Here is a 22569-nt window from a genome sequence, read left to right as displayed (position 1 = left end):
ATACGAAATGTCATTTAATAACTGAAGTTCGATGGCTCTCAAAATATTGTAATTAAATCTAAACGGAACAAAATATTGATTATATAAAACAATGGCTATCTATCTTAGCTATAGAATATAAGTATGGATGCGAAGTCGCCAGCACTTTTGCTCTGATATTGTCATGTTTATGTATCCGAACCGCTAGACAGAAGTACAGATGGAAAGAATGACGGATGCACAGAAGGACGGAAGGAATTTAATAGTCTAGCAAAATGATGTACAACAAAATTCAAAATATACTAATTTCGTATATTGGGTTTACTTTTGTAGCATCCGAGTTCCCATAAATCACCCCAAAAATCGATGAGCAAATCCTCTTCAGCATTAACATTCTAACTCTTTCAACACGTTTACGCGTTTTAAAGCCCAGAAGCCTTTGCAAATGGAAATGGAAATGAGGGATATAATTTTTCGTTGAAAGGTCATGTTATACATGGGGGAGCCGTGACAAGCCCCATAAATATGCGAACACCACTGATCAGGTCCATACTTAGGCTAATTCGATCTATTTGTTGCCCATTTCGGAGACTACAAAAGTTAGATACTTGTAATTTTATGTATTTGCATATACAATCAACCTTTTTATACCCTGAACCCATTGAAAATGGGAAATCAGGATATAATGGTTTTGTGAAAAAGTATGTAACGGGCAGAAGGAGTCATCGCAGACCCCATAAAGTATATATATTCTTGATCAGCTCAACGAGCTGAGTTCGTATAGTCCTGTCCGTCCGTCCGTATAAGTGCGTCAATCTCAGAAGTTATAAGAGCTAGAGAGCTGAAATTTGGCATGCATACTCGTGTGTACCATACGCAATACGAGTTTGCTTTATTTTTTCGATAACTCATCCGATAACTTTTTATCGGGAATAATCGCAAAATTGATTTGGTTTTTTCAGCCTAATTTGAACACTTTTAGACCTGGAGACTTCAAATTTGCGTTGTATATAAAGTTAATGGATGCAAAGATATTGTAATTTACAGATTTTGGATACCACGCGCCCTTCGCCCCCAATTTGTAAAAGGTACTTGCAATCACTAGAGACTTGTGCTTTGGAATGTACACACATTTTCACCATATGATTACGCTCTAAAAGTTTCATTAAGATCGTATGTCTACAAAAGAAATTATTCAACAAATAAATTCTCATAATATTGACCACAGTGCAGCCCAAGCGCAGTCGCTGCTTACTGCGCAGTTAGCAGAGCGCAGGCTTATACGTGCGTGTGGATGCATGTGTGCATAAAAGATGTGCAGAATGAGTAGAATATCAGCTTAGAGGGTCCAGGGTATCTCCCAGTCGAGCAGTCTCGACTGGAGCCTTCTTACTTGTTATATTTATGCATCTATGTATTTAAATTAAATTTAGTATGACAAGCTCTGTCGAGCAGCCTTGTAACACAATCTCAATAGAACGACAACACCAGTTCAAGAAGAAGGCAGTTTAAGAAGAGCGTTGAGAGAGAAAATACGTTATCATAGTGTTTTGAAGCTATTTAAATTGGATAATTTTATTCTGCTTACTCAGTTCATTATATTAATAGAAAACGAAGACATTATTGATACAGTTTTTATTTAGAATATCCTGTGCTGTGATGGTGTTTAGTTGATATTAAGCTTCATCTGAGTTCGGGTATTTATACCCATACTCATCTATAAATTTAGCCTGTAAATCTAGAGTAAATTGTGCTGACATTGTAGTGCCTATTGCTTACATATTTCTCGTTCATGTTTTTATCCTATCGAGTCAGGATTATAGTCATAGTTCATCTGCTTCTGCTTAGATCCCTTATCTACTATATGCCTAGCATAGAAGGCATGCTTGAAATCGTTGCATACAGTAGAATCCGTTATAACGATTCTGCTTTTACCGTTGTACGGTTATAGCATCTTCCGGGTATCGCGACGGTTTTTTGAGCGTTGGGATAACCAAATTCTACTGTATTTCTATGTCCATGCCTGAACAATTAATTTGCCTACGCGTCGTTGATTTTCGATAACCCATCTTTGGTCTTTATCGATAGCAAAATAGTTATTTTTATCGATTTTGACATGAATCGAATGAAAGCTGTAAAGGCTAAATCAGGTTTGTTTTGGAACGGGTGTACTGTGATGACTGAATACATCCGAATTACCTTTATAATTCTCAACTTATCAATTATGATGAAGTTTTCACTGTTACTCTTTTCGATCAATTAGGCTGAAAGTTCTCATCTAAGCTCGAGTGCGAGTGGCTGGGGATACGCATTGGCCGGTTATCCAGTGAGGAGCTTAGACCAAAAACAGAGTCATAACACCTGCCTAGGCGCAAAGTCGAGCCGTTGATAGCCGCCACAAAGAACTGGCAAAGTAACAAAAGCAGCTGAAGGGACAATTGCGGGCAAGCTATGTCCATGCAGAGTGGGTCGAGGCGCCCTAAGGCCATTCATTGGCGTGGCCAAGGCTCAGAGGCGAAAAGCACTTACCAGCACTCACCAGCACTCAGCAGCACTCACAAGTACTTACGCTCACTTACACGCACTTCTCTCATAAAACATAATTGCAAATTAACCTTTTTCTGATTTGCTGCGCTTCTCTGCACGCTCCAAACTGGGCGCAGCCTCAGCTGCTGGCGGAGGAGCTTCGCAGGAGCCCACAGACACACGCCAGCCCGAATGTGTGTAATTTTATTTTGGCAGCCGGACAAGGACACAGGGAGAGAGAGCGAGGGAGAGAGAACGACTGCTGCATGCCTTCGGTGATCTACCTGTTGATGAAGCGCCCCGACTGCGCATTAAGTAACCAGAATTACTGAGTTTACTGTATGGCCAGAACTCACGGGGCGGGACGGAGGTGGGGAAAGCCATTAACATGCGTCCACCATGGGCACAATTTATGCCATAAATTAATAAATCACAAACTTAAGCATGGATTAGTCTCTCCTTGCAGGCGAAGAAGCCCTCAAAGTCCAGGCACTCAAAAACTTTTGTAATATTTATTAAGCTTTTTTTATTAGTATTAAATTTCTAGATAGAGCGAAAGAGAAACTCTCTCTCTCTCTCTTTAGTTTTTAATCTCTGGCATTTCTTTGCATATTTATCCCATTGTACAACGATTTGAGCTCAAAGCCCGCCGCATGGCATTTGTCGTATACGGGGCTTGATTTGAGTTAATGATTTTATGTGCATTTTAATGTCGTCGCAGTTGTTGCTCCTCCAGGATGTTTTTGCTGTTGTGCGAAAAATTGTTGCCACACAGCCAGCAAATACGCCTGGAAGCTGTGAAATGTCAGGGCACCGAATAAACAGATCCACACACATACACACACACAAACACAAACTGATTATGATTACGTTAACGGCAAGCCAAACCATATGCAGACTAGGCTGAGCGACTATCGAATACGCTCACTGAGCATTGCTGAAGGTGATGAGAAGAAAACGATTAATGTTGCGATATTTTTGTCGAGATATCGATAGCCTTAACTGTTTATTGTGTTTTATATATGTAAGTTTCGCTCAAGATTGGAGTAAAAGAACTCGTTTGGATTTCTTTGCCTTCAATCAGAGCTCTGTTGCGTCAGGTTACTTGAAATGGAATAGGAATAGGAATAGGAATACTCTGCTTGAATTTGAACTTGAGCATATAAAATTCGAAATGTACACAGCTAGCGTCTGCCCATGGAGGACGAAGGACAAGGAAGGCGCACAAATGTGCGTTGCGGGTAATAAAGCTGATTGCCTTGACAACTGCGTCAACAAGCAGCCCAGCATTCAGCACTCAGCAGCCAGAGACAGAGACAGGCAGCCGCCGTGTCACAGGACCAGGAACCAGGAAGCAGGAGCCGGGAAATTCAACGACGCCAGCTGCCACTGCCACCGAGGGCTGAGAGCAGAGACTCTGCTGCCGCAGAGCAATTACAACGTTGAAATTAATGCAAAACATTTGTGAAATTATATTTGATGTGACGGAAGCACTTTCAATAAATACTGAATATATTCCCTCGCACACTCGCACACTCGCGCACACACACACACACGCTAACTAGCTTGATTGCCCTGAAATTGTTTAAATAGGCTTAAATGAATTTCAATTTTTGGCTTTCAAAGTAATTATTTTGTGGAAATCTAAAACGAGGCATGTAAAGTGAACGATTTATATTAAAAATAAGTTAATTAATTTTTGAAAATTCCCATTTGCCTGCATATCCCAACTGTAAGTTTCAAAAGTTCAGCTGAGTGGCCTGAGTGGAAAACTGTTTCAGGATATGTAAAAGAACAGGAGTGGAAAACCATAAAAACTATACACACATATCTATCTACATCTGTTGGTCTGCATGACTCTGCGTCCGTTAACCGTCTCTCCGTACGACGTAAAGCCGCATAAACTATGTACTTACTTGAAATGAGAAGTACACAACCAAGTATTCTACAAGTATTTATTTTTATTTTTTAGGTAGCTCATCCCATAACTCAGCGCAACAGTAATTACACAAAAGAGTGTAAATAATTCTCCAAATAAATATATCATAAAAAGCCAAGCAAGTAAACTCTAGACGGTATGCTCGACTGGCATATACCCTAGACTTTACATATTTAGTGTTTAATCTTGTGATGAATGAAAATTTTAAAGAGGTTTTAGTGTGCTACAAAGACAGAAATATTTTTTAGATATGCGATCGACGCGTTCAAGCAACCGACAGATAGACCGATGGACAGATGAACGGATGGAAAGATGGACAGCGCTAAATTGACTCAGCTTTTCATTCTGAGCAAGAATACTTTTACATCAATTTTAATCAAAGTAATTTCTGTTCCTTTCTCATTACACTGAACCGTCGACCGTCAGCGTAAAAGCCCGACTTTATGTTAAGACAATATTGCTACAGCAGAGACATATTTCGAATACACATTCGAAACCTAACTTTACAGCAGGGCTGACGCTTCCGCTCCCAATTTGCTGGGAGCATTCTACAGTCTATATTTTGGACTATGGATTCCTCTTTCACCATTTCCACAATTTCGTAACGAATTGCTAACGAAAATACTAAAGCTTTGTGGTTAGGCATACAGAAACATCTGGTTGTGATTCTGCGTCTCTGTGAATTTGGCTATGAAAGTCTCTCTAGAGAAGAAAAGTTGTACAATTTAGTTAAGAGTATGTGCTTAAAGGCACTGACGTCATTTTAGCTTTTCCTGTCTGATCGATTTTTCTTTAAAGTTCAATTTGCGGGGAGAATGTAAAAGAACAATTTTGAAAGTTTGAATGCTAGCTTTCAATATTATTTTTTATCTTCTTTTTCTCTGAATTGTGATTAAGATGATAGCTCTTCGCATAGTTCAAGGTATCTACTCGTCGAGCACTTTCACGTGTTTCGTCTCTTCTGCTTCGCGCCTGTCTCTCCGCCACTCGAAGGCGCACGCATTTGCGACAAGTGAGAAGTCGCGGCGCTGCTTATGGCAAGTGGCGCTGTGCTGGCGACCCGGTAATAAGATAAATTTCAGTTGGCTTCGCTGCTATTTGCAGTAATAATAAAAAGAGCGAAAACTTTGCTCGGCCTTTTGTGAGCGGCCATTCAGGTGAGGTTCAGCTGTTGTTTTGGTGGGTCGTCGCACATTCCGAAACGTGGCCGACTTTAAGGCGCGTGCTTCAAGTGGGAGTGAGGGAGAGGGAGAGGTAGAGGAGAGAGTGGACAAACTGTGCAGATGACAAAACAAGTTTGGGCAAATGTCATTTGTTTGCTGCTACAAATGAAAATGACATGCGTTAATTAAGTTGCTGCCAGGTATTTCTAGAGCCACCTTTCGCCTTAATTCCAGGTGGGGCATTCGTTCCAGGCGACGCACGATTCAACTGATGCCACATTATTTTTAGCCACTTTTTTGGCAATCGCTTTTATGTGATTGTGTGTGACTGCCGCCGTGTGTGTGTGTGTGTGTGTGTGTGTGTGTTTGGTCTGACAATGAAAATCAATAACAAGTCAGCCGCACTCGCTGCCATCGGCCTCGGCGCCGACGCCGACGCCGACGCCGCCGCCTGCTGGAAGTATGCAAATGAAATGAGCGTTGCCGCAACAATGCTGCGCAGCTGCGCAGGGGCACAGATGCCGCAAATGCTTGAGGCCAGGACCCTTTGGGCAGGACCTCTTAATTGCACCCATGGAATTCTCATCGGAGATGGATCGGCGGGCAACGCAGACAGCTTATGGCAAGCGAAACGTGAAAACCGCAAGAGGCCCGAGCACTCGTTTTATGGCTTTAACCAAAAAGAATGAAAAAAGCAGAGCTAACGATAAATACACACACACACACGCATACGCACTCGCACTCGCACGCGCATACTGAGGCTAACAAATGGGCATTTAAAACGTATTCAAAATGCAAGTTAAATAACGGCTCAAAGTATGCAAAGCACAAATAACATAAAATTTTTGCAGCCCCGTAAAAACTCAACCACAAAGCTCACAAAACACACACACACACACACACACACCTACACGTACACATACACACTCATACACGACCGGAAGCTGAGGCAGATAATAAAATCTGTTGGGCTGTGCAGCCGCTCGCTAAGCACTCGGCAATCCTAGCTCTGACCGTTCCATGCAAATTAGCCCGTTGTTTGAGCCCGTTCCAGGCGTATGCAAATTTCTAACTGGTTCACATTTGGCACACACACACACACGCACGCACACACGCGCAGCGAGAGGCAGAATAAAAATAAAATAAAAACGCAACGCAAACTACGAGAATGCAAAACCCAAAAACTTTTGACATGTTTACATGTTGCTTGTGGTGCGCCAGTGTGCGTGTAAGTGCGTGTGTGCGTGTGTGCATGTGTGTGTGGCTGCGACGAGTTTTAATGAGTGCTTTTTTATTAATTCATGTGTAAAAATCAGATGAAATAAAATGACAGTCTCAACGCTTTGAATATAAAGCAGGCGCACTGAAAATTCGCTTTCAGAGTTTACAATCTGTGCGCATAAAAGGCGCTGCTGCTGCCATCTCCCTCGCTCCCTCCCTCCCTCCCTCTCTCTGTTTATAGCACCGATTGTGTCTGCCTGTGTGTGTGAGTCTGTACGTGTATTTGTTTGGCTTGCTCAAAGGCCTTAAGTGGCCGGCTTTTTAAGTGGCTCTAAGTAGCGCTCAGCGTAGCAGAATCGTGCGGCCCCTAATACGCGCACAGTGGGGCAAAACTCTGGCTCAGGGCTCAGAGGGTGGCCAGATTTTTCGAGTGAAATGAAATGAATTTGTTCGGGCTATTGACTGTTCGCGGGAACACATTAAAGTTTGCTAAATTGCTAGATTATTAAATTATAATTCGTGTTATTAAAAATATTATTGTTCTATTTTTCCGGGAAATTACAAAGTTTGCGACTTAACGAAGATTCTTTTTCTTTTCGCTTGCTCACTGAGACTGCGGGGCACGTTTGCCATGGCCCAACATGACAGTCACACACACACACACACACACACACACACACACACGCAATACCCTGTTAAAAGGCAGAGTGGACGTTATTGACTATTTTTGATAAGCATATTTATATATGTATATACATATATATTTACTTTTCATTTTTATTTAGTGGGGCCATAAAGCATAAATGAAAAATATACATAAATACAAATTGTTGAAACTCGAAAGTTGTTGGCCAAGCGGAAAAGTCTTTAATGTGAGAGACAAAACCCCGTAGCCAAAGTTCTTCAGTGCTGCTCAGTGGCAGCCAATTAGGCCAAAAACAGCAGTCAACGCCGCTCCGCTCCGCTCCGCCCCGGCCCCGCCTCGGCCCTGGCAGAGACTTGCGCCAGCCTTGGTCCCAGCTCAGAGTCCGGGGTCGCAGCGCTGCCTGGGGCCACACGGGGCAGGTTTTCGGCTCTGGCCGGAGCGGAAGGATACAACGACCAAAAATGTGCGGGGCTCTGTTCGCCAAGTTTATGCATATTAAACAGTTATCCAAGCGCGCCAGTTCCCCTCCGCCCACTGCCACTCTGAAGGTCTGTGCGTTTGTCGTTCCACAGACTTGGTCTGCTACAAAAACAAGCGAATCAGTCAAAGTGCGTAGGCCACTGAGTGGGCTGAGGGGAGCTGAGTGAACTGAGGGAGCTGAGGGGACTGTATGTGTGTGCTGTGCGGGAAATGAGCGCCATGTAAGCGGAAATTTCACATTACAAATTATGCAAATCGCATGCACCCTGATTATTTCGCATTTTATTCCCATTCAGTATTAGCCACGCCCCACTTTCGCTGTCTAACTTTCGGCTCGAGCAACTGGGGCAAGTTGCAGCAGCCAGCAGCTAGCAGCCAGCAGTCAGCAGTCGTCAGCGTAGTGCATACAAATAACTGTCTAAAGAACACACAAATAAGTACATATACACGTGTATTTGTATGTGTGTGCGTACGCTTGTCTATGTGTGTCCTGGCAAGTGCATTGACATACATACAGACACATTTAACTTGTGCATATTTGACATTGCCCTGTTGTCAAGGTCCCATTTCCTGTGGTCCTTGACGCTCTTCCGTTTCCGCTGATTTCTCCAATTTGAAAGGCTTTCAAATGTTACAAGGCGAAACTCTGACGTTGTCAACAGCAACAAACCAGCTGAACGTCTAATACACTAATAATTTAATACTCTATGCCAGACTCGAATACTCTAACTGGAATCAATGCTTGCACAGGACACAAGAAAAGGAGAGCGAAAGAGAGAGAGAGAAATTAAGAAATAAATACATGCATTTTGTCTTGAGTAGTATATACTATACTATATACTATATATTGCATTCAACAGAACTGAAGATGAGAGAAAGAGGGCGGTAAAGACTCAAAGACAGATGTACTAAAAGTAGTAATAAATACATATGTCTTGGGAAGTAGATATCCTTGACTTTTATATTGATTTTTATCGATTCCCGTAATAAAGCTAATCAATGCTAAATTTACTCAGCTGCGTTGGCTGGACACTTCGCGAAGGCTACAAAAAGCACACATTTAAAATTTCTTTTTGATCTAGATGCAAAATGAGCCTCCCTTGCGTATACGTAATGAGGCACCGTTGCGTATACGTACTGTAAAAAAGTGACGTATAGGAAATTTATGTATGTATATAAGAAAGTATTTACAGGCCTTGGGCAAAAATGTTGCCAACATGTAGAAATATAAATCGATTTCTATTTCTATCTAGCTATCGTATAGCATGCGTATACGTAATAACGTAAACCCAGTTCGTATACTTAGTACTTGATGTAAAGAAAGTATGCATATATACATAAAATAAAAAAATTATATGTCTTATGGCTATTGTCTAATATTTAAATATATATATACTATTAATATATAGTATATTAATCAAATTCAAATTGACCTGAAAGCGAAATTCATAGATGAGATAAAATAGCAAACTTAAGTCAGTCTAGCGCATATACATCAGGTTTATTTTATTTAGGAACGTTTTGGAGCGCCTTTAAGAGTCTCTAAGCTTTAAATATTGCCATATTAATAAACTGTATATATTTTCTTTTTAAATCCATAAATAAAACTTCAATACCTATACGTAGTTTAAGTGAACTTATTCTTATGTAATTTTAACGTATTTAAGAAAATAATGAAATGCCTTGAGCATAGTCTTAGTATTAGAGTAGTATTAGTATTAGTATTAGTGATGCCTCTGCTGACAAAAAAAATTGTTGTAAAACACTCAAAAGTTTGAAGACAATTTGACTCAAATACTTAGACATAGGGTTAAGTTAGTTGTTAAAGTAACTTAGTTGTTCATATTGTGCTGCGAAGTTTATAAATTTTATTGCAAAACATTTAGTGCTCAGTCTCACTCATTTTTATGAACTGTATATAAATATATTTATATTTCGCCCTAGTTATAAATATATAAATGATGTTAACTTAGTTCACATATTTGACTTCTAATAGCATGAATATGAAATATATATATACATATATGTCATTATGAATATATTTGATCATAAAAGAATGAAACGTATACGTAATATTACAAAGTATAGTAACACCACATCGTATACGTAATATGAACATAACAAAGGTTTTCCTCCGCGAGAAAACAATCAGTTGTGTAAGATAATTCGTAATGTTATGGGCGATAAGTTCTTTTTTTTTTTTTTTTTTTTTTTTTTGGCTTACACAGAAATCGAAAATCATCGTGGACGATTTTTTTCAGGGATTTTTTTTTATTCATCGTAATTTTCGATTTAGTGGGTTACAAATTTTCGAGACTCAACTGTATCATCGTATCTTAAATACTTGACTGCAAATGACCAATGCCTTTCATTGAAATTTGTCATTTACATTGAGCTCTTCTAAATATAGCCTATATATTTTGCAATGGTAATCCTAAAGAATGTATGTCTGTCCTATTATCCTTGAATAGATCGTTTTACGTAATGTCATTGTCATAGTCTCTTCGTAATTAAAGACGTCAACATTGTAGATCAGAAAGACCGAATGGAGTCGCCTTCCACACCGAGAACAATGCCTTTCAGGCTTGGGTACAGTCCCTAAGCTCTAAATATAGCCAATCAGTTTAAATAAAACTTAAGTTTATGGCCAGATGCGCAATTTACACTTAAGATACTTTTGAGCAATCGCAATATTGAGCAATATGCAGTTGTATAAGTGTCTAAATGGACTTGTATAAGTGGAGTGTTTGTTTTCACTTTATATTTGGGACTAAATGGGTAGTTTATAGTTAAGACACTCTTACTCAAACGCAATAAACAAGAGCGTGAAGTGACTCTAGTTGATGCACTGGTTGCGTATACTTAATATTGGCTGCACAGAAGAGAGTATCAAGTAGAGTATACACGATTCGAGCAGCTTCATATATAAATAGAGTGTTTGCTTTCAGTTTTTATGCGACTTTAGCGACTGCCGTCATAAAAATCTGTTTGCGTGCGAGGGGTGGAGTAGGGTATAGCTGGGTGCCAGCATGCCTGCTTGAAATCCGAATTGGAATGATGCGAGCGCTGCTTTTATTGAGCCCAATTTAATTTGATACATACTTAAATATACAGACATGCATAAAGAGACACACACACACACACACACTCGTGCAGATATCCATGCATGCTTAATCGACTTCGGGCATGCACGTACTCAATGTTAATCTGTGTGTATGTGTGTGTGTGTAAGTAGAACCTATATTGGTTTTTATTATTGTTGTTTTTTTTACACCCCGAGACCATTAAAAATGAAGCGAAAAGGAATAAGGTCGTTTTTAAAATTGTTGCATCTGGATAAGGGCCACTAAAGTCGAGCATGTATATAATACGCTTATGTATATATCGATATATATCGATATAATGCGTAGATAGCACAGCTGCTTTAGCTAATGCTTCAGCAGACTCCATTGAAGACTTTCAGGCAGTTAACAATTGCAGCTAACTGTTTCGCCAGCTGCACAAGCACTCGCCCTCTCGAACATTGCGTATACGCCATGTGTGACCATGGCAAACTGATGGCAGCTCGACTGCCTTTCCTGTGTCTGTGTGTGTGTGTGTGCGGTGTATTTGAATTGGCCGCAGGCGACTTGGCCACGCCCATGACGCTCAAAATCATGGAGTGCCACAATCATGTTTCATCCAGCCCTCGGCGAAATTGGCGCATTTGCATTGTCATTAAAACTGTTCGAGCTGTGCGCTAATGAGCTATTTGCAGCATTGTTTCAAAAAGTGCTTATCAGAGAGAGAGAGAGAGAGTAAGAGAGAAAGGAAGATATCTATTAGAGGGATGCAGCTACTTGAGCAGCACACGTCTGAGTTTACACACAGTTTGCTGCACAAGCTCAAGTCTAAAGCCCACCTAGCAAAAGAGATTTTCTCGGTGCCAGCTGTCAGAACCTACACAGCGCTGGTGTCTTGCCAGACTCTTAGCAATAACAGCAGCAGATTCCCTATAAAATGTCTACGTGCTGCAAGCTGCTGCTTGACTTGCTGATATTTGTTTATGCTGCAGGTGTGGACACACTGGTAGAGAGAAGTATCCCTTGGTCGACTGGAATGCACGACATGATCCGATACCCAGGCAGTAAACAGAGATAGAGCTGTTGCACTCTTAATGGAATTCTGGATGTAACTATCGATAATATCGTTGAAAGGAACTATCGAGTGAAGCCTCTATCGAAGCAACTCTAATTGCATGCTAGTTTAGGTTGTTGATCCGAATTCACTTCGAGTCGTTTTAGTCAGTTTTGCCGGTTCAGATACAAATGTTTCCTCTCCCTCTCTCTCTCTCTCTCTCTCTCTCTCTCTCTCTCACTTTGCATCGAGTAGTTTTCCTTGCTTCAACTTGCTCAACTTTGAGCGCACTTTTGCTAATCGGCTTACAAATGAAAACGAGGCATATTAGCACTTGCTAAGTGAATTAATCAAACTAAAGTTCAGCTTAAGCTCGGGCTGGGAAAACCCATAAAAGAAACTTTTAGTCTGCCTCGATAGAGTGTGTGACTCGAGCATGCTGCAGTCGGTCAGCCCCGGCTGTAGCAGTCCCACCTGCCCGTGTTAGCCCGCCCTAGCTTTGTCGTGGTCTCCGCGCACGGCTGTCACATTAATACTTTTTGAAATTGCAATTTAACTTTTATAGTAAGCAGACAGCGCCCATGGCGCTTTGTCCGGAGCGAGTAAAAAACACAGAGAGCGAGCGAAAAACGAGAAAAATCGAGAATGAAAACTCTGCAAAAAACACAACAATATCTACGTCAGCTGGCGTCGCTCCAGTCCGCTCCGCTCCGTTTTATAGTTCAGACACTTGCTCGGCCAACTCTCCGAATGGCTTTGAGCAAATCTACTGGCAAATGCGGACGGTGGAACGGACAAGCGGACGAACGGGCGGACGGTCGCTCAAAAGGCTCGCGCGTGTAGATCCAGGAGCAATTCAGCGCTGCCGTTCCCGACTATTTGCAGCTTATCAGTGCCGGGGCAAGGTCCGGCTGCGGCCCGCACAATACATAAAATAACTCAACAGTTGCCAGCACAAAAGCCAGTCGGAAATAACATGAGCGTGTGTGTGTGCGTGCGTGTGTGTGGGTGAGGATATGAGATAGTTATTGAAAACTTTCCCAGTCACTGCAATTTTTTTTTTTTTTTTTTTCAACTATCTTTTTTCTCAGTTTGGCCGGGATTTGCGACGCTGAGCTGCGCACAAATTAAAACCCTTCGCTTCATGCTGAGCGGAAAATTGTTACAAAATAGATTTTTATTCGTTTCACACTCCGTCGCATTGCGTGGCGCTGCTGCTGCTAGCAACAAAAATTGTGTGCTGTAAATTACGTAAACCGTTTACACAGCTGCCCGGCCAAAATTGAAAAGAAATGAAGACTGAAAGCCAGCGCGACGAGAACGTGAAAACAGTTAACCAACAGCAACAGCAACAGCAGCAACAACAGCTGAAAACACTCCAGGCGAACGATGATGAGGTAAATGAATGTCAGCTTAGCGGAACAGCATTCTGTGGCGACAAAATGGAGGCGCCGCCATTTGCCAGCTTGTTCGCACTGCGTCAAACGGACCAAATTTCAAATGCAGCCGTCGCGCCGCTGCAGATGTTAAGCACATTAAATTTTATAGCCCCACAGATGAGATTATCACCCAGCTGCACGCCGCCGACAACTGTTTGGAGACATTAATCTGAGCCATGCCACCACCACTATGTATCCAGCCGCATGACAAATTGCGGGACTCTTTCGCAGCCAACTCCAACGTGCTTTGTTCTATTGTGGAAAGTAATTGCATCACTAATTACCATACGGTCCCATTCACAATGATCTACCCATGTCCTTCTCTGTTCAGCTGAGGTGCTATAATTCTATTCACTTTATAATTAGAGAGAGTGAAGATGCTCCACTCAGAAGTGCTCGACTAGTAGATACCCTAAGCCTAGTGCAGAGTTTCTGCTAATCATTCTGCTTTCTTTTCATACACCCTCATACACACACACACATAAGTACGTGCTCTGCACTTTGTGCGTTTTCTATGCTAACTTAATTGTTGAATAACTTTTCTTCCACATAAACTTTCTTAATCAAATTCTCAGAGCATTCTAATGAAATCCAGATGTGCGTAGCTGCCAAAAGTGCAAGTCTTGAGTATTTAAAATTTAATGCAAAATTGTGGGGAAGAATGGAAGGTCCTCAAATTGAGATGTTTTCATACATATGCTTCCAGTTTTAGATGTTTCCAGGTGTCAATATAACGATTTATATCGATAATTCATAAGTGAGATGTGTTATAGCAAACTATTATTATTATTATTATTATTAATATTATTATTATTATATAATTATTATATTATACTTTGCTGCGTTCACAGGGGCGGACAGACGAGTAAACACGAAGGCGTACAGATATTCTGAAAATACATATATATCACACATTACTCATTCACATTTGTATTCACATTAGAATAGTACACAGTACGTCCTTTATTATCAATCATAGTCGTAAGCATCATATACTACAGATGCATATCACAAGAATGTCATAATTTAGTTAGCTTGGATAAAGATATGGCATTTATTTTCACAATTTCAACTGTCACATAATTTTTTATTTTGGCAAATTTTTAGTCCAGAAACTCTTAATTATTATATAAAAAATCTTAAGCACCATGCACACTCATATACGAGTATTATGTACAAACTCCCATCGCATTGTCAGTCAAAACATAATATTTATTTTGTGATAAATTGGGTGAAACACTCTCAAGGCCTCGCAGTAGCGTTTTCGTAGCACCAACTGTGAGAGAACTTTGGGGAAAAACATAGTCATATTTTTTAATGGAGCTGTCCCGTTGCTTTTGTTGCTATTAAGGCTTCAGTGCAGGATAGAATGAAGTTTTTAATAAAAACTGACAGCATCTGAAGCTGGAAATAATGTCAGGCAGCAGGACAACAACAACAGCGACAAAGAAATAGAATAATGAATATGCCGTTATTTCGCTGCCTTCTCTCAGCTATCTCAAGCCATATTTAAATAGCAGCACCTGTAATTTACATAACCATCGTCTTCAGACTTTAGAGTCACAGTGAAAGTAGGAGAGAATGTTATTAGAAGTGAGGTACCCTGTAAAAAGTGAGGTACCCTGTATCTGTATCTGTATCTGTATCTGTATCTGTGTCTGTATCTGTATCTGTATCTGTATCTGTATCTGTATCTGTATCTGTATCTGTATCTGTATCTGTATCTGTATCTGTATCTGTATCTGTATCTGTATCTGTATCTGTATCTGTATCTGTATCTGTATCTGTATCTGTATCTGTATCTGTATCTGTATCTGTATCTGTATCTGTATCTGTATCTGTATCTGTATCTGTATCTGTATCTGTATCTGTATCTGTATCTGTATCTGTATCTGTATCTGTATCTGTATCTGTATCTGTATCTGTATCTGTATCTGTATCTGTATCTGTATCTGTATCTGTATCTGTATCTGTATCTGTATCTGTATCTGTATCTGTATCTGTATCTGTATCTGTATCTGTATCTGTATCTGTATCTGTATCTGTATCTGTATCTGTATCTGTATCTGTATCTGTATCTGTATCTGTATCTGTATCTGTATCTGTATCTGTATCTGTATCTGTATCTGTATCTGTATCTGTATCTGTATCTGTATCTGTATCTGTATCTGTTCTGTATCTGTATCTGTATCTGTATCTGTATCTGTATCTGTATCTGTATCTGTATCTGTATCTGTATCTGTATCTGTATCTGTATCTGTATCTGTATCTGTATCTGTATCTGTATCTGTATCTGTATCTGTATCTGTATCTGTATCTGTATCTGTATCTGTATCTGTATCTGTATTTGTATCTGCATCTCTAGTTTCCCCCCGACCATCCTAAGCCTATTCCCAAAAGCTATATCCACATATTTAAGATCCGAAAATTCAGTTTATTCAACTCACTCGCTATTTTCGAATCGATATATTCTTTAGAGAAAATCTGGTAATTGTCCTGAAGCCAATGAGAATGAAACTTTTTTAATTACGAAAGTTAGCAGAGGAAGTTTAGCAACAGGCTGGATTCGGCTCAAGATCAATGTGTTCACCATTGCCTCGCAGATATACTGCTATAATGTCAAGTGTGCGTGTGTGTGTATGGGAGCGCAGAAGCCGAGCGGAATGCAAATGTGCTCGTTAATATATACAAATAAACGCCACCTGGTCCACACAATTGAGAGCCTGTGTGACTGTGCACAGGGCACTCGTATGCGGTTATTATAAATTGAAATTATAAAGCGGTCCCAACTCGAGGGACTGCAAGTCTTTTGTTTCGTTCATTGCGAATTGCCTCTAATGTGCTACCGTGTGTGCGTGCGCGCACAATGTACATCCAATATATATAAATATACACATACACATACATACGTATATGTGCTATAATATTTATATAGCAAAAGTCCGATGTGGTACGAAAACTTTTTGTTCTTTGCTGCTGAATTTTAAATGGGCTTCGCCCGCGGGCAATGAAACAAATGTAGTTACTTGAAATCCGTCTATTTGGCTTTGTCCCGCTTTGTTTGCCTTTGTTTCGTTGCGTTTCATTTCGATTTGTGAAGTTTTCATATCCAGCACCCATTGCAGATGGCCTTAAATGGGGTATGATGGCATCATAAGTGGGAATATAGATCACAGAATGACTGAGAGTCTCGGCTTAAAGATGCGAAGTATTACCATGTACAGTTGACAAGGTTATTGAATACTATCCATCGGCAGCCAGTCTTTGACCTTATCTCAAATCATTTCAAATAGCCAAAGTAGGAGCAGGAGCTGCGTATAGGTCAACTACTTTTATATGGTAGCACTTAGTTCATCTCTTAGTTGAGTCTGACTTGTTATCTCTTCACCTCAGCGCCTAACCTCAGGGGTGCAAATACAAAACATATTTAATTCACTTCTTCTCAGTCTTCTCAAATAATGTCTAAGCACTAACCATAGCAGCGGAGCTTCGCTGATTTATCACCATTTTTGGCTATAGCTAAACATCTTAGCCTTCTAGAAGACCGCTTCAAGGACAGAGTGACCCAGAAAAAGTCATTCCCCTCCTAGGACTGCTGTGGCTCATTCAACATTTAAAAACACTCTGCACTTTATGCTGGCTATAAAGGGCAATACAGTCATACATATATGTATGTGCATATACATATGTACAGCAATTAATTTAATGGGATTTTGTAATATTTATTAGTCGAACGTTTAAAAATATTCCACATGAACAGTTTTTCACATTCGACGACGAGCAGCGAGCTGCCGCAAATTTGTTGTCAACATCATCAATCAAATGTCTTCGAGTATCTAGATACATATATGTATAAGTGTAAGCACATAAACATGTGTGTGTGAGTGTGTTTGTGTATATTCGAATGAATTGAGTGTGTGTAGGTGTCACGTTTCACGCAGCTCTACCAGAGAGATACTTACACAATCACTTATGTATGTTAATATGCGCTTTGTATCTGCAAAGAGAGGGAAAAACTATGTACATTATCCAATTTGAAGAAAGTAAATATACAAGTTGGCAAAGATCATTGCCTTTAACTGAATACATAAATATTTAAAGAGTAATGTCTAGAGTAGGTGTAATAGCAAATACATTGCACATTTTGAAAATGAAATGGAAGCATCGTAGGCGGGCCTTCATAAGCAATTCAACTTTCTCAAATATAGCCTAGGAATCTGATCCAGCTGTAATACTTGGCTATTTCTACACACTCGGTCAATGAAGTGATATACAGTAGAATCAAGCTATAACGACTCCGCTTATAGCGTCCGTACGGTTATTGCGATACAAATTCTAGTCTCAAGTCCAACTTATACGGTTAAAACGTCTTCCGGATATAACGACGGTCTTTTAAAGTATACTGTATATTGGTTTTGTGCTTGCTACTTGAAATATATGCTCAAGGAAATAGATATCCCCGCTGGTATCTGATATTGTTGCAAGCCTTTCGCGAGCTAGGGGCATTGCAAAAAGAGAAACACCATATCTGGATTCTCAGTGATAGAGACTCGGATTACATACTTGCGGTGACCACCCAACATAAAAAAATAAATAAATAAAATAATAATAAAAGAGTAAAGTGGAACATATGTATATAATGGATGTATCTACATCCCAATGGCCCAATGGACCGCTAAAATCTATATCTTGATTTAAGAGCTAAAATAAATTATATTGAGATAACTTAGCTAGAGTTTAATTTAGTTATTTAAATAATTTAAGATAGTTAGTTATTTATTTGATTTGAGACATTTATCAACCTAGAGTCAATTGAAAGATATGCTATTAAAAAAAGATTTTATAGCCTAAGGAAAACAACACCTATCAATAGATATACCCTAATTCACAGCTATCTATAGTCAGTGATATTATTGAACTTAGAAAATAAAGAGAGTCAAAAGAAGCTCACAAATAATTATTAAAATCAAATAATATAAAAGATAAATCAAAAATAAGTTAAAGCTCTAGCTCATGCACCAAATGGGTATATATGTGACCTGCGTCTTGGGGGCGGGGAAATTAAACTGCATTACTCAATGATTCAAAGCTGAACGCGTTTCGAACATGACTGAAATCTAATCCCTAAGATAATGTGCCATTCCAAACTCGATATACATATATCATTCTTCAGTAAATTTTTAAGAGGAGTTCACTTTTTTTAGCTTACACTTGGACAATATATATAACATATTTTTGTAGTTGTTGATTGTTAGCTCTTTAGCCATAGAGCATGCCCAATTGCTCTTTAGAGCACATGTTTCAAACTGTATAGTTCGAGGGGAATTTGTGCACATGATTGAGAGGCATCTTCAGGTAGTTGCTCATGTCTCAGAGCTTTGAAGTTGGGCTGGAAGTCGGTCGGCCGCAATTAGACGCGTTGTCCGAGCAATCGTTCAAGACGGATGCTTCAGAGAAGGAGGGGGCGGGGTAGAATGCTTGACAGCGTAGCAACACGTCCGCCATGTTGGCCAAATCCAACAAGTTAAATTGAATTAGATGTTGCTTAAAGTTGAAGGCCGGACAAAGTCAGCGGCTGCGTGGATATCCTTTAAGCCGGCAGGACTTTCCCATTGTCTACATATTTGCTTTGGCTGTTTCAACTTGGGCACTTAGTGAGCGCTGTGCGCGTACTTTTGTGCGTGAGTGTATGCGGTAAACAGGCCAGAATTCGGCGACAGCTGCAAATGAATGAGGCAAATAATTTCAAGTTGATGACTGAGGCAAACGTTTAGCGCCTTTGCATTTTTCTTTGAAATTTGCTGCTTATGACACGCCCCACGCCCACGCACGCCCACAATTGTTGTTGCTTGGCTTAATTTTCAACTTCCAGTTTTTATCTGCGCTGTTTTTCATTATTTTATTTTTGTTTCTCCTGCTGCTGCTGCTGTTTGCGTATCAGCCGTTGCAGCATTTGGCGTGCGAGCAGGAGCAGGAGCAGGAGCAGGAGGCGCTGCGTCCTGCACAAGTTGTGTCTGACAAATTAGGTAGCTAAACACAAATATATATAAGTAGATGTATGTATGAATGCTTACACACACACACACACACACACACACACACACACACACACACACACACACACAGAGTTTAATTGATGAGTATAAGGGATGTAAAGTGAGTTGTTTGCGTGTCAGTTGCTTGACTATTTCATCTTGAAGTGCGCACTTCACTCGAGTAATTTGCCCAACACACACACACACACACACACACACACACACACACACACACACAGAGGGAGAGCATACAGTGGCTGCTATTTAGATACACGCACGTGCTTAGATGTGCTGACATTTAGATTGAAAAACGAGACCCAAAAGCGAAGGCAACATATAATCGAAAAATGCCAGACGTAATAATACAAAGCAATGTTTTCATACGGCTGCCGCCAGAGGGCGTTGCAGGTGCGCGTTTAGTGTAAAGTGTATATATGTGTGTGTTTGTGTGTCGCAGGGAGTGCGTGTGGCAAGTGAAGTGAATTGAAGCGTATGCTAAATTTTTATTGAAGTGCATACAAACAAACGGGCTCCAAGGCAAAGGCAAAGGCACGACCAAAGGCAAAGGCAAAGGCAAAGGTAAAGGTACTACCCATTTCACTGGCAACGGTAAAGGCTGTAGCAGCTGCCACGGCGACTGTTGACAGTGTCGACGCTTTTGGGTTAGGCCGACGTCTCGCTGCGCGCTGGTAATTTTCCTGTGTCGCAGCAGCAGCGGCGGCAGCAGCAGCAGCAAAAAAATAAAAGTGAAATTTACCGGGAAGCAGGTGACTTAAACACAATTTAAAACGTTGCCAAAGATTGAGCTCAACTCCAGCACAGCAGCTGATCGAATTGCGAATACCCCGCACACAAAGTTGAGGCTGCGAGTGTCAATCAGTCACTGAAAATCCACTGCTAGGTATCCTTACTTCTATCAGTGCCCACTCCAGTGAATATTGCTTATCAATCAATGTGTGTGATACGATATGCGATGCCTTTGCCTTTGATCTAGCACTTACAGGGTATAGGCGGGTCGGGTTGCTGCCGCGCACACAAAGAGCCACACAGAAGTTGAGTTCAAACACTCAATCATTTTTACACCCCAGCTACGGCAACAACAGCAAACATTTGTTGTCAATACACAAACACGCACATCCATACACACACACACACACACACACACACACACGCACACAGTGTTGACAAGGCAGAGGCAATACAATAATAACAAAGCAGCAACCACCCGCAGCAGCAGCAGCAACAACAACAACAACAACAACAGGTGCAGTCTACCGTATTTGACTATAAATAAATTTTAAATAATTTTTGCGAGCTGCTGCAAAGCGTTTGGGCGCCCTCAGCTGTAGTGGCCGGGGGATGGGGCGGCTGGTGGGCGTGGCTGGTGCTGTCAACATGTAGCCGTGGCCAATGCCACCAACTAAAACAAAATGGCTGACATTTTTAGCTACCTGGAAATCTGTATGTTGTCTGTGTGTATCGGGCGAAGTTCTGTAAAAAATAAATGAAAAACCAGTGAAAGGCCGGGGCTAACCGCTCGATAGATACCCTGTATGCTGAATTTACCACTGTCAGAGCCAAGAGATTCTGCTAAATATATCGAAGGCTCCTTCGTGCTCCCTCGAGCTAAGCGACCCCATTGCGGCGGGTGTAAATTTCAAGCAGCATCAAAATGAAATTGATTCTGTTTGTGAGTTGGAAACTCTCGCAATTAAATGCAGTTTTTTGCATGATTAGATTATTGTATCAATTGGGTTACAGCCACAACTAATTCAGTTATTGGCCAACACTGGCCGGGGACGGCGTCGCCGTTGGGCGCTGGGCGCCTGCCATGAATATTTATTATTAAATTGAAATATATATGAAACATAAATAATGAAAAATCAATACAAACTTATTTATATACAGATTCGTAAACATTCAGCTCTGAGGCGAACGGCCAGCTGCTGCTGCAACCAAATCGTAGCCAGGCACAGAGCGCGCAGAGCAATGGATGCGTATACTTAATATTACATTCAGCTCGGAGAGAACGATAAACGCTGATGGAATAGATACACATAATACTCAGAATACATGAATGCTTGCATGGAAATTGCACTTAAGATTATGTTCAATGTCTATATACTTATTAATTACATAATTGTGTGTTTATTATATTTAATTTTGTATTAATGAGTTGAGTATTGAGAAATTGAATTATTCAACTTAATCAGCTTCAACACGCTGTGATTTCTGTGATTCAACTTCTTGTGATCACCCGCAAAATATTAAAGGTAAAAAATAAATTGGAATGAAGAAGCGTTTATCTTAGATATGTAGTGCTTCTTCATTTCAACACAATATCAAATCGAGTTTGACAACTGTGAAGTAAACAAATGGGAGAATGGAAATCGAAGTGCCATGAATCGGTTTACTCCGCAAGAACGGGGCATAATGAATGAATGTAGCATAACCGATTAGTTATTCTCACAGTCCCTTAATCACCTCGATTTAACCATTTCAGAATTGTAAATTCTGGACTAGATTTAATAGATTCAAATGAATTCAATAAACACATTTACACGCAGAACAAGAGTTGTTTAAGTTTGTTTTCGGGTGATTAATTTTGTAGCAAACACCATCTACATAATATATTGATAATATATACGCTGCATAACTATTAGATTCAGCTGCAGTGAATATTATTATATACTATTAGCGTAGCAATTCCAGCTTAATGCCACTTCATTAGCTCTAACCAAGCGGAACACACGCAGAGCAGCATCCTTGCATGAGTGCGAGTGCAATTTATCTCTTGTTGCTGTTGTTGTTGTCGTTGGTTAGTGAATTGAATTGAATTGAATTGAATAAAATTGCAATTTGAGCGACATATTCAATGAAACGGGTCGAGAATGACAGCTGGCTGACTGCATTCAATGAGCACCTGTCAGCCAAGACAGCCGGAGCACAGAGACTAAGCCAAATATGCAGTTGGTCAAGCTGAAGAGAGCGAGAAATGTTTGTGGACTGGCAGCAGCTGCTTCTA

The 22569-nt window shown here is 40.4% G+C and overlaps 1 protein-coding gene across 2 annotated transcripts in view; it reads right to left on the bottom strand.

The window, feature by feature from the left end:
- The window catches only part of LOC108620122 (uncharacterized), a 71593-nt gene that overhangs the window by 27507 nt on the left and 21517 nt on the right, over positions 1 to 22569 (bottom strand). Inside the window, exon 2 of one of the 2 annotated variants that reach the window (XM_089473455.1) lies at positions 17472 to 17525. The gene's annotated coding sequence lies outside the window, so the exon portion shown is untranslated. The remainder of the gene's footprint in view (positions 1 to 17471; positions 17526 to 22569) is intronic. The other variant, XM_018017007.2, reaches the window with a different exon arrangement.

The sequence above is a fragment of the Drosophila arizonae genome, chromosome X (genome assembly GCF_054131065.1).
Source record: "Drosophila arizonae isolate 15081-1271.41 chromosome X, UAZ_ARI_1.0, whole genome shotgun sequence".
NCBI lineage: Eukaryota > Metazoa > Arthropoda > Insecta > Diptera > Drosophilidae > Drosophila > Drosophila arizonae.
The sequence above is the reverse complement of the archived record's forward strand: the minus strand, read 5'-3'. Positions and strand labels throughout refer to the sequence as shown.